Source organism: Puma concolor, chromosome E1, assembly GCF_028749965.1.
Source record: "Puma concolor isolate L17-30 chromosome E1, mPumCon1.1.hap2, whole genome shotgun sequence".
Taxonomy (NCBI): Eukaryota; Metazoa; Chordata; class Mammalia; order Carnivora; family Felidae; genus Puma; species Puma concolor.
Window position 1 is genome coordinate 41,263,577 of NC_141680.1, and position 12,272 is coordinate 41,275,848.

A 12,272-nucleotide genomic window follows, 5' to 3' on the forward strand; every position below is an offset into this window, starting at 1 on the left:
TTTGAAAAACAGACTCAGAAAAAGAATTAAAGAACATCTTTGTCTCGGTGTGGCTATTAAAAAGCAACTATTCAAAACCATCCAACATCACTTTTGCCTTTTTACTGCTCTGCGATCCAGAACCTGCTGCTGGTATTATAGATACCAAGGGTTGAAAGCACAGTGTTTGGAGATCTGGATTAGAATCCCGTCTCTGCTGCTTACTTGCTGTGTGAACATGGGTAAGTTCTTAACCTCTCTGAGCCTCACTTTCCTCATATGGAAAGTAGAGGATCGTTAATGGTGCCTAGCACGGCGATGTTGTGGGGCTTAAATGAGATGACGTTTTGGAGTGCCTGTCACAACACCTGACACGTAGCAAAAGCACTCAGTGAGCTGTAGCTACTAGTAGCAGCAGTGAGCCTAGTAGAGCTGTAGTGATTGTGAACTTGGTGATGGAGATAAGAAAAGAGCCACCAACATCTACCACTCAGTGCGCAGTAGGGCTAGTGGCATTGTCACTGATACTGATTGAGCCCGTGTGGCTAGTACCAGATAAGCTGAAGGACAACCTTCTGGATGAAAATGTAATTGAGAAAGCATGTAATAAGTCTGAGATATATACATATCTCAGTATATGATATATATGTATATGTATACTATATACATACAGTGAGTGACCCGTAAGTATTATAAGGGGGAGGAGCAACGAATGATTTACATAGAGCATCAACACATCAGATATTCATGTGCTGGGCACTGAGGATAGAAAGATGCAGAAGACAAGGTCCTGTCCTCAAGTCTGCTCCACTCTGGTGTGTGTGTGTGTGTGTGTGTGTGTGTGTGTGTGTGTGTGTGTGCACGTGCACAAATGCGTATGTTGGAGTGGAAGGAGCCAGAGCAGCAAACTTAGTGTGGTGAGAAGTTGAGGGATGAACTCAGCTATCAAGTTGTTCCCTCCTTGGATGGTGTCCAGGGCTGGTCTCACGTTCCCACCCCAGGGAGTTTATAATCAGATGGAGAGGATAGATAAGGGAAAGCTCCAGTGGCATTTCTCGAACAGTGCTGTTCAACAGCAATGGTACATCTAAGTTAAAGTTTTCTAGGAGCTGCATTTAAAAAGGTAAAAAAGAGGCGCCTGGGTGGCTCAGTCGGTTAAGCGTCCGACTTCGGCTCAGGTCACGATCGCGGTCCGTGAGTGCGAGCCCCACGTTGGGCTCTGTGCTGACTGCTTAGAGCCTGGAGCCTGTTTCAGATTCTGTGTCTCCCTCTCTCTCTGACCCTCCTCCGTTCATGCTCTGTCTTTCTCTGTCTCAAAAATAAATAAATGTTAAAAAAAAAATTAAAAAAATAAAAAGGTAAAAAAAAAAGATGGGATTAATTTTAATAAGATATTTTGTTCAAGCCAATATATCCAAAACATATAATCTATAAAATTATTAATGAGATACTTTGCCTTTTTTTTTTTAACTGTCTTTGAAATGTGGTATTCACTTAAACTCACAGCACATCTCCATTTGGACAAGCACTCAGTAGGTCCATGAGGTTAATGGCTGCCTTACTGACAGTTCTAGACTAAGCTACTCAAAGTGTGGTCCTCAGTCTCATAGTATAGGTGTCCCCTATTCTTGGGGTCCCTTGCTCACCTGGGTCCCGTACTCACCTCCCTTCATTTTCACAAGATCCTTGGTGAATCACCAAAGCTTGAGATGCACTGCCTGGTGATTTGAAAAGCTGGTTATTTGAGATCACACACACCCTCACCTCTAATCATAACTGTGCTGTACATTTCCTTAGCATAGTTTAGGTAAACCATCTTATCATAACCAGACCAAAGGTAGGGTTCATTTTAGCCCTTGTTGGAATTAGTGGCATCTCATTAGGTTTTTGTAAATCAGATGGTTGAGTTATTTTAGTGAAAAATGAAGGAAGGGTAGAGCCAAAGATGAGACAGGGACAACTTTTCATTCAACAATGACACTACCATTGTCATCATAGCTATTCTTTTTGGACATATGTTTTGAGAGGGAAAAAGAGGAGGATAGAGAGTGAGAGGGTCTGGTTAGTTTCCTAACTCATGGGTTTTTCATTATGTCAGAGTCCTTCCCCCTGGGGTTGACTTCACTGGCACATGACCTTAGAAGGTCCTGGCCTTTGCTTTGATACTCTGCAGTGTGGAAATTCTTAATAATTTTGAACAAGAGGTCCCAAATTTTCATTTTGCACTGGGCCCTGCAGATTTTGTACCTCGTTCTGTGCTCCTCTAAGTGTGTTCTTAATAGTCACCTGCACCTGTAAGAGAGTAAATGGATTAGGTAGGGTTTGGGAGGAGCTAATACTGTCTTTCACTTCCCCATTGCTATGATCTCTTTATAGCCTGAGAAATTAAAAAGAGATAATCCTGGCCTTGGGGGGAATTGGGCTCAATGACGCATTAGACAAGGTGTTTTAAAACCAGTTTTCTGTGAAGGCTAAATTCTAGAATTGTATAACAAAACACCATTCACCACATGACAAAGGGGCAGTTCCTAAATCAACACGTAAGAGCAGTCCCACCCTCCCCACCATCTCCACCAGGTTTACCATTATCTACCCACACTGTTGGAACCATGTTCAGATACATCTGGGCAATGCCAGTGAGTCAGCTGGACCCATCCATGTTGAAGTTTTATATGGGAGAAAGTTAAATGTTCACTTGCTTCTATTTTGTCAGGATTTTAATAATGAAGTGTAATAATAAATAAAGTGTAGAAGTATATTGGTAGTTTTAGGGCTCAGACCTGAAATCAAATGCTTTGAGACCTGCAAAAGCCCTTGAGTTTTAATACTAACCTGCTTGGTACAATTTGTAATGCCTTAAAGTTTGATCCCTGGATCCACAATGTTGGCCTCACCTGGGGCTGGTTAGACATGCAGATCTTGGGCCCCACCTCAGACTGGCTGAATAATCTGCATTTTCAAAAGATCCTCAGGGGACTTATGTGCATTGGTAAGGTTAAGGAGTGCTGTAAGCATGTACCCAACATCTGGTTATCTTGGTTGAGGGGTGGGGTAGCAAGAAATTTAACCCATTTCCGAGACCTCCCAGAGAATTATGGGGAAGCAAGGGCTCTCAAAGAGTGGTCCCCAGGTGGCCGGCATCAGCATCACCTGGGCACTTGTTGCAAATACATATCCTCAGGCCCTTCCTGATCCTCTGAATCAAAGACCCTGGAGGTGGGAGCCCAGCAATCTGGGTCTTAAATCCTCCAGGTGATTCTGACGCGCAAAGTTTGAGAACCACTGCTAGAAAGTAACGGTAGTAGTGATGTAGGAAGACCTTTCAACTGATTGTACATTTTAGTTTTGAATGCTTTGTTTTGTCAAGTGGAGTCCAGTGTAAAATCGGACAGTTTCGCAAGGCAACAGAGCAATTCTAACTTGGGAAGAAACCGTCAAGCTCCAAGACTGATTTAACTGTTAGTTGAAAATTATTTTTATTTTCAAGGGCGATTTGAACAAGGAAAGTGGCTAGAAAGAAACTAAATCATTGAAAAAAATAAAGTGAATGAAATGACCTGGGATTAATGAGCCCAGGGGTGCAAAGAGCAAAAGGAAAAACAGTCGATCTCCATTTTATTTCTGTAAATAGTGAGAGGGCCTCGTCGTAAGGGCTTACCCAGAACAGGAAGAAGTTCTTTCTCTCTTGCCTCAGAGTGGCAGGCGGGGCCTTGTGTTCTTCATTCAGAACTTCTGGAGAATCTATTATGATGGATCTGATGCTGTGACAGACCGTGGGGTCCAGAGATGACCAAGGACCTCCATGATGCCAAGGAGGCTGCAGTCTCGTTGGGGAAGCTGATTAGTAGATCAGTAATTATAAATCACTGTAAGTTTCAAGAAGAGTTTGGGGGATGTCGGGTAGGGATTCCCAAGTGAAACTGGATGAGAGAGAGTCATTGAAACTTCCCTGCAGGTGGTCTCATGCCAGTGCAGCGTTCAACCAGCCAGGCCACCAGGTGGAGGGACGTGGGGGATGGCCCATGCACCCTGCACGTGCAATAATGAATGACTTATGTCACATACCATAAATCTGAGTGTTCTACAAATGCTTCTTCAGGGCCCACCTGCTATGTGCGACATTGCTCTAGGCCACAGGGATGCTTCAGTGAGCAAAACAGACAAAAATTTCTGTTGCCGGAGCTTCATTCTAGCTAGAATTGTATCTAGAGAGATTGTATTATATCAATCAGTTGTGTTGATGCATTCAGTTGCATATTGTATCTAGAGGACTTCGGCAAAAATGATAAAAGCTAATGTTATATAATTCTACCAGAAAGGTGGAGAAATGGGAACTGGGGTGTGGAGTGGTATCAGAATCCTGTCTTGTCATCTTCCACACCAGCAATTTAGGTTTTTAACGTCTTAAGTTGAATAATTAAGAAGTAGCCGTAGAAGCATGTTCTTTAGCAATATGCAGGTTAATACCCGAAGAGATCGTTACAAGATCTTAAAGAGGAAGATTGAGGAGGACGAGGACCTGCTATTATTTAGCCTGAGCCTTGTAGAATATGTGATGTTCCAGGCATTGATTCATCCATTCGCAAATATTTATAGCCATATTAGAAGTGTGTGCCAGGCCCTGTTTGGGGGCATCTTGTGGAATTTGGCATCGGAGGCAGGGACTACCAGGAGAAGTCTGCAAGAGGATGACCTGTGCTTTGGGGACCTGGGGTTGTTCTGGAGAGGGTGCACTTGTGTATGGAGTAGTTAGGACTGGCCTCACCATGAGTGGTACTTGAATGAAAATGGGAAGTTTGGGGACGCCTGGGTGGCTCAGTCAGTTAACTGTCTGACTTCGGCTCAGGTCATGATCTCACAGTCCATGAGTTTAAGCCCCTCATAGGGCTCTGTGCTGACAGCTGAGAGCCTGGAGCCTGCTTCAGATTCTGTGTCTCTTTCTCTCTCTGCTCCTCCTTCCCCGCTCGCACTCTGTCTCTCTCTCTCTCAAAAATAAACATTAAAAAAAAAAAAAAAAACGGAAAAAAAAAAAAAGAAAATGGGAAGTTTGGCAAGAGGGAAGAGCTGTGTAGTCTGGGGCAGAGACCTCCCAATGTGGGTGGGGCAGTGGCCCCTTCACAACCTAAGCTGGTGCTGAGGTCTGGAAGGGAGACTGGCGGGAAAGGAGGGAGACCAGAGGAAAATGGCTATGGTGTGCGGACCGCGTTGTCCTGCAAAGACTCTGGCTTTACCTCTCTGTAATAAGGGCAGCCACTGAACTTTGTTCCTGGAGTAACTCCCCTGTGTCTTTAAAAAGAGACCTAGAGACCACACTTTGTAAATACTGATTTTAAATTAACAGAATAGGCGATCTTTTTCTTTACAATCAGTTGAGAAGGAAAGTAGTATCACTTGTAACACACACACACACACACACACACACACACACACACACACACGCCCCACACATTTGAATGCAAAGAAATGAAAGCTGAAGAACAAACTAGTGATGATTCAGAGGGAGCCCCCTATCACCTCCCTAAGGGGCTAGCAGCTTAGGACTCTGGTAACGCAGGCAGGGACTGGGTAACTGGAGTTGCCTTTCATTCATGCACTGACCCCATCCATCCATCCTTCCTTCCCCCACCTGATCATTAGAGATTCTGGGAGCCTAGCGTCATCCAGGTGCAAATGTGAGTAAGCGTGTTCTCCCCTCGAGGATTGACAGTCCAGGCAAAGAGGCTAGATTAGGGCTTGCAGGTGTACATGGGAGCACCTGGCGAAAGTGGCTCTTGGGCACAATATTGCACAGTAGACACCATCTGGCAGGGATGGTCTTCTCGTCACAGCAGATTGTTATTTGGTGCTGAAGGAGCTCTCATGTTCCTTAGAAAAATGCCTTTCTAGCCTATTCACAACCTTTGCATTTATTCCATGATCACCAAACACTTTTCAGATACCTAATTTAGTTTGTGGGCACCTTGATCATGAGACAAGGTTCACTGGATAGTGGTAAAACACCAACACCACTTTTATTGGAAAAGAATAGACGTTCTCTTGTTAATGGGATTTATATGACTCCATTCCCTTAGCCCCTTATCAACCTTGAGTGAACTGATAAAATCAAATTTCTGAACCTTGAATTATGAGGACTGGACCTTTGCCAACAAACGTGTGTTGAATGGCTCAGTGTCTAAAGTGCAGGGACTTTGGAACATTCCTCCAGAAATGTTCTGTCCATCTTCCCCACCGTGAGTACAAATGTCCAAGTGTATGCCTATGGCCACAGATGTGACACTGACAGCCACAGAAGGGCACAGCACAATAATACCCAGCACTGTATCCCATGAAATGGGCTCTCTGAAGAAGGGGCCAAAATATCCCAAACATCAACACAGGGCTATGCAGAGATGTTAGGTGAGGTCTGGATACAGTGTCTAACAGAATAAGTACACAGTTGATAATTAATAAGTGAGTGAATGAGTGAATTGGTATGAAGAGTCCAATTTATCTGTTATAAAGAGGAAGACATTTCTTTGTGTTGTACACAAAGGATTTCTTTAAAATCCTTCTTGTGTTCAGGGGCACCTGGGTGGCTTAGTCTGTTAGGTGTCTGACTTCGGCTCAGGTCATGATCTCACAGTTCGTGGGTTCAAGCCCCATGTCCGGCTCTGTGCTGACAGGTCAGAGCCTGGAGCCTGCTTCAGATTCTGTGACTCCCTCTCTCTCTGCCCCTCCCCCACTCTTGCTCTGACTCTCTCTCAAAAATAAACAAACATTAAAAAAAATCCTTCTTGTGTTTCTGGTGTCTACAACCAATTAAGTATTTTACTATGTGCCTTATTCAAATAAGGAATTTTGATTGCATGTTTCTATAGGTAAATGAACATAAAAGAGAATCATTTCATGTTAGCTTTGTCATGGGAGAGAACATATCACCTGAAATGAAGAGACACAGGATTTCACTCTCTGTGTTGCTGTGACCAAGTTTCTTTACTTTTCAGGAAATACTATCATTGAAGATAAAATGAATCATTTAGGCTCCAAAGTCTTTTTTTTTAAAATATTTTTAATGTTTATTTATTCTTGAGATAGAGACACAGAATGTGAGTGGGGGAGGGGCAGAGAGAGAGGGAGATGAAGAATCTGAAGCAGGCTCTGGGCTTTGAGCTGTCAGCACAGAGCCTGATGGGGAGCTCAAACCCACAAACCGTGAGATCACGACCTGAGCCAAACTCAGCCACCCAACCGACTGAGCCACTCAGGCGCCCCTAGGCTCCAAGGTCTTTTTTCTTTTTTAATATGAAATTTATTGTCAAATTGGTTTCCATACAACACCCAGTTCTCATCCCAACAGGTGCCCTCCTCAATACCCATCACCCACCTTCCCCTCCCTCCCACCCACCATCAACCCTCAGGTTGTTCTCAGTTTTTTAAAATTTTTTTAATGTTTTTATTTATTTTTGAGACAGAGAGAGACAGAGCACGAGTGGGAGAGGGGCAGAGAGAGGGGGAGACACAGAATCCGAAACAGACTCCAGGATCTGAGCTGTCAGCACAGAGCCCGATGCGGGGCTCGAACTCACAGACTGTGAGATCATGACCTGAGCTGAAGTCAGACGCTCAACCGACTGAGCCACCCAGGTGCCCCTGTTCTCAGTTTTTAAGAGTCTTTTATGGTTTGGCTCCCTCCCTCTCTAACCTTTTTTTTTTCCTTCCCTTCCCCCATGGTCTTCTGGTAAGTTTCTCAGGATCCACATAAGAGTGAAAACATATGGTATCTGTCTTTTTCTGTATGACTTATTTCACTTAGCATAACATTCTCCAGTTCCATCCACATTGCTACAAAAGGCCAGATTTCATTCTTTCTCATTGCCACGTAGTATTCCATTGTATATATAAACCACAATTTCTTTATTCTTTCATCATTTGATGGACATTTAGGCTCTTCCCATAATTTGGCTATTGTTGAGAGTGCTGCTGTAAACATTGGGGTACAAGTGCCCCTATGCATCAGCACTCCTGTATCCCTTGGGTAAATTCCTAACAGTGCTATTGCTGGGTCATAGGGTAGATCTATTTTTAATTTTTTGAGGAACCTCCACACTGTTTTCCAGAGTGGCTGCACCAGTTTGCATTCCCACCAACAGTGCAAGAGGGTTCCCATTTCTCTACATCCTCTCCAGCATCTATAGTCTTCTGATTTGTTCATTTTAGCCACTCTGACTGGCGTGAGGTGGTATCTGAGTGTGGTTTTGATTTGTATTTCCCTGATGAGGAGCGACGTTGAGCATCTTTTCATGTGCCTGTTGGCCCTTAGGATGTCTTCTTTAGAGAAGTGTCTATTCATGTTTTCTGCCCATTTCTTCACTGGATTATTTGCTTTTCAGGTGTGGAGTTTGGTGAGCTCTTTATAGATTTTGGATACTAGCCCTTTATCCGATATGTCATTTGCAAATATCCTTTCCCATTCCATTGGTTGCCTTTTAGTTTTGTTGATTGTTTCCTTTGCAGTGCAGGTTTTTATCTTCATGAGGTCCCCATAGTTCATTTTTGCTTTTAATTCCCTTGCCTTTGGAGATGTGTCAAATAAGAAATTTCTGTGGCTGAGGTTAGAGAGGTGTTCTCCTGCTTTCTCCTCTAGGGTTTTGATGGTTTTCTGTCTCACATTCTGGTCCTTTATCCATTTTGAGTTTATTTTTGTGAATGGTGTAAGAAAGTGGTCTAGTTTCATTCTTCTCCATGTTGCTGTCCAGTTCTCCCAACACCATTTGTTAAAGAGACTGTCTTTTTTCCATTGGATATTCTTTCCTGCTTTGTCAAAGATTAGTTGGCCATACTTTTGTGGGTCCAATTCTGGAGTCTCTATTCTATTCCATTGGTCTATGTGTCTGTTTTTGTGCCAATACCATGCTGTCTTGATGATTACAGCTTTGTAGTAGAGGCTAAAGTCTGAGATTATGATGCTTCCCACTTTGGTCTTCTTCTTCAATATTAAAAAAAAAAGAGAGAGAACTGCAGGCCAATATCCCTAATGAATATGGATGCAAAAATTCTCAATAAGATACTAGCAAATCGAATTCAACAGCATATAAAAAGAATTATTCACCATGATCAAGTGGGATTCATTCCTGGGATGCAGGGCTGGTTCAACATTTGCAAATCAATCAATGTGATACATCACATTAATAAAAGAAAAGAAAAAAAACCATATGATCCTGTCAATCGATGCAGAAAAAGCATTTGACAAAATTCAGCAACTTTTCTTAATAAAAACCCTCAAGAAAGTCAGGATAGAAGGAACATACTTAAACATCATAAAAGCCATTTATGAAAAGCCCATAACTAATATCATCCTCAATGGGGAAAAACTGAGAGCTTTCCTCCTGAGATCAGGAACACGACAGGGATGTCCACTCTCACTGCTGTTGTTTTTTTTTTTAATTTTTTTTTTTCAACGTTTTTTATTTATTTTTGGGACAGAGAGAGGCATAGCATGAACAGGGGAGGAGCAGAGAGAGAGGGAGACACAGAATCGGAAGCAGGCTCCAGGCTCCGAGCCATCAGCCCAGAGCCTGACGCGGGGCTCGAACTCACGGACCGCGAGATCGTGACCTGGCTGAAGTCGGACGCTTAACCGACTGCGCCACCCAGGCGCCCCACACTGCTGTTGTTTAACAGTGTTGGAAGTTCTAGAATCAGCAATCAGACAACAAAAGGAAATCAAAGGCATCAAAATTGGCAAAGATGAAGTCAAGCCTTCACTTTTTGCAGATGTCATGATATTATACATGGAAAACCTGATAGACTCCACCAAAAATCTACTAGAACTGATACATGAATTCAGCAATGTCACAAGATACAAAATCAATGTACAGAAATCAGTTGCATTCTTATACACTAATAATGAAGCAACAGAAAGACAAATAAAGAAAGTGATTCCATTCACAGTTGCACCAAGAATCATAAAATACCTAGGAATAAACCTAACCAAAGGTGTAAAAGATCTGTATGCTGAAAACTATAGAAAGCTTATGAAGGAAATTGAAGAAGATATAAAGAAATGGAAAAACATTCCGTGCTCATGGATTGGAGAAATAAATATTGTTAAAATGTCAATACTACCCAAAGCTATGTACACATTCAATGGAATCCCAATCAAAATTGCACCAGCATTCTTCTCGAAGCTAGAACAAGCAATCCTAAAATGTGTATGGAACCACAAAAGACCCCGGATAGCCAAAGTAATTTTGAAAAAGACCAAAGTGGGAGGCATCACAATCCAAGGTCTTAATTAAATTCCATGGTCTGACTTTAAAAGTATTTGTGGGGGCGCCTGGGTGGCGCAGTCGGTTAAGAGTCCGACTTCAACCAGGTCACGATCTCGCGGTCTGTGAGTTCGAGCCCCGCGTCAGGCCCTGGGCTGATGGCTCAGAGCCTGGAGCCTGTTTCCGATTCTGTGTCTCCCTCTCTCTCTGCCCCTCCCCCGTTCATGCTCTGTCTCTCTCTGTCCCAAAAATAAACAAACGTTGAAAAAAAAAAAAAAAAAAAAAAGTATTTGTGTACCTCTTGCTCCCTCTGCTGGATGATAGGCTTTGAGCTTTGCTCTTATAATGACTTGTGTAGCTGTGGGATTTTCTTTTTTCTTTTGTACTTAAAAATTCCCAAGCTTATATGGAATTATAATTTGACTCGAGAGGTCCTCCAACTTAGTGGTTCCTGTCAGTGAGCGTCACATTGGACATCTCCTGGGGGCTTGATATTATAGTCTAAGGATATCATTCAGGCTTTTACTGTGTTCAGTGTTTCTGTCCTGGAGGATGGCATTTGGCCACTGTGTTTTCAAATTCAAGAATTGTGTTTTTAACCTAGGGACCGCTGCCTTAAATCATGGACATTTTAAGGAATGTATCAAAGTATTGGGCTAGGTCAGGGTATGGGCAACTCCTGTTTCTCCCGACTTGATCCTTCAAATAAGTCTACTTGGAACTTGCCTTCAAAGTCCTACCAAGTTTGGTGGCTCAGTCAGTTAAGCATCCAACTTCAGCTCAGGTCATGATCTCACTGTTCATGAGTTTGAGCCTCACAATGGGCTTGCTTCTGTCAGCGCAGAGCTGTTTCCCTCTCTCTCTGCCCCTCCCCTATTCTCTCTCTCAAAAATAAATAAATAAGGGGCCTCTGGCTGGCTCAGTCAGTTAAGTGGCTGACTTCAGCTCAGGTCACAATCTCACGGCTCATGGGTTCGAGCCCCACGTCGGGCTCTGTGCTGACAGCTCAGAGCCCAGAGCCTGCTTTGGATTCTGTGTCTCCCTCTCTCTCTCTGCCCCTTCCCTGCTCACGTTCTGTCTCTCTCTCCTTCAAAAATAAATAAACATTAACAATTTTTTAACTAAAAATAAATAAAGAAAACATTAAAAAATATATACGTATACACACACACAAAGTTCTACCAAGTTCTTTTAAGAGTATTGTGTGACTGAGTTGCTGTCGTACTCCTTTCTTTTATTTTACTCCAGACTCTTCCCACAACTCTTACGGTTGTGGCTTTTGCAGCTTTTTGTGGCTCTTGCAGCTAACAGTGGGCCCTGAAAAATGGGCCTAGAGGAGTGATTATTATCTAGGTCACTGTGGTTTAGAAATCCAGATCCATATGGATTTTACTGCAAAATTCAGATGCATGAATGAGTCCATGTTCTAATTTGCTTGGTATTCAGACCTTGTAAATGTTCCCTCCCAGATTCTCCTTTTCAAATCAGAAGTCCCTGCCCTTGTAACCCTTGGTCTTTGGCATTGTCTGCATCTGTCCTGGCCCCAGTCCTCCACTGCGCCTGGTCTGCATGGCAGAGTCACTACTGCAGTCCCACGGTCATGGTCAGTGGGGCTTTTACATCCCCTGTTCTTGTAGAACCTCAAAGTGAGGCAATGGTGAGATCAGGATTTTCAAATCCTCTTCTTCCGGGGCAGCTGGGTGGCTCAGTCGGTTAAGCATCCGACTTAGGCTCAGGTCATGATCTCGCAGTTCACGAGTTCCAACCCCGTGTCAGGCTCTGTGCTGACAGCCTGTTGTGGATTCTGTGTCTCCCTCTCACTCTGCCCCTCCCTCGCTTGCACTCTGTCTCTCTCTTTCTCTCAAAAATAAATAAACACTAAAAAAAATCCTCCTCTTCCCTGAAGCTCTTTTATTAGGACACTTGTGTTAAAAAGAGAGAACTGATTTTAAAAATACTTATCCATCATGTGGAGCAGAGTTGCCTAAGTGACAAGAAAGATACTTTAAAATCCTAGCCTCTGTTTTCATTGGTTAGATGAATTCA

At 43.1% G+C, this 12,272-nt stretch overlaps 1 long non-coding RNA gene across 11 annotated transcripts in view; it reads left to right on the forward strand.

The window, feature by feature from the left end:
* The window catches only part of LOC147574350 (uncharacterized), a 280,815-nt gene that overhangs the window by 73,557 nt on the left and 194,986 nt on the right, over window positions 1-12,272 (forward strand). For 9 of the 11 annotated variants that reach the window (XR_015244162.1, XR_015244163.1, XR_015244154.1 and 6 more), the window contains one exon: window positions 121-221. The exons of the other annotated variants lie outside the window; for them this stretch is intronic. This is a non-coding gene — a long non-coding RNA (uncharacterized LOC147574350). The remainder of the gene's footprint in view (window positions 1-120; window positions 222-12,272) is intronic. 11 annotated transcript variants of the gene reach the window in all.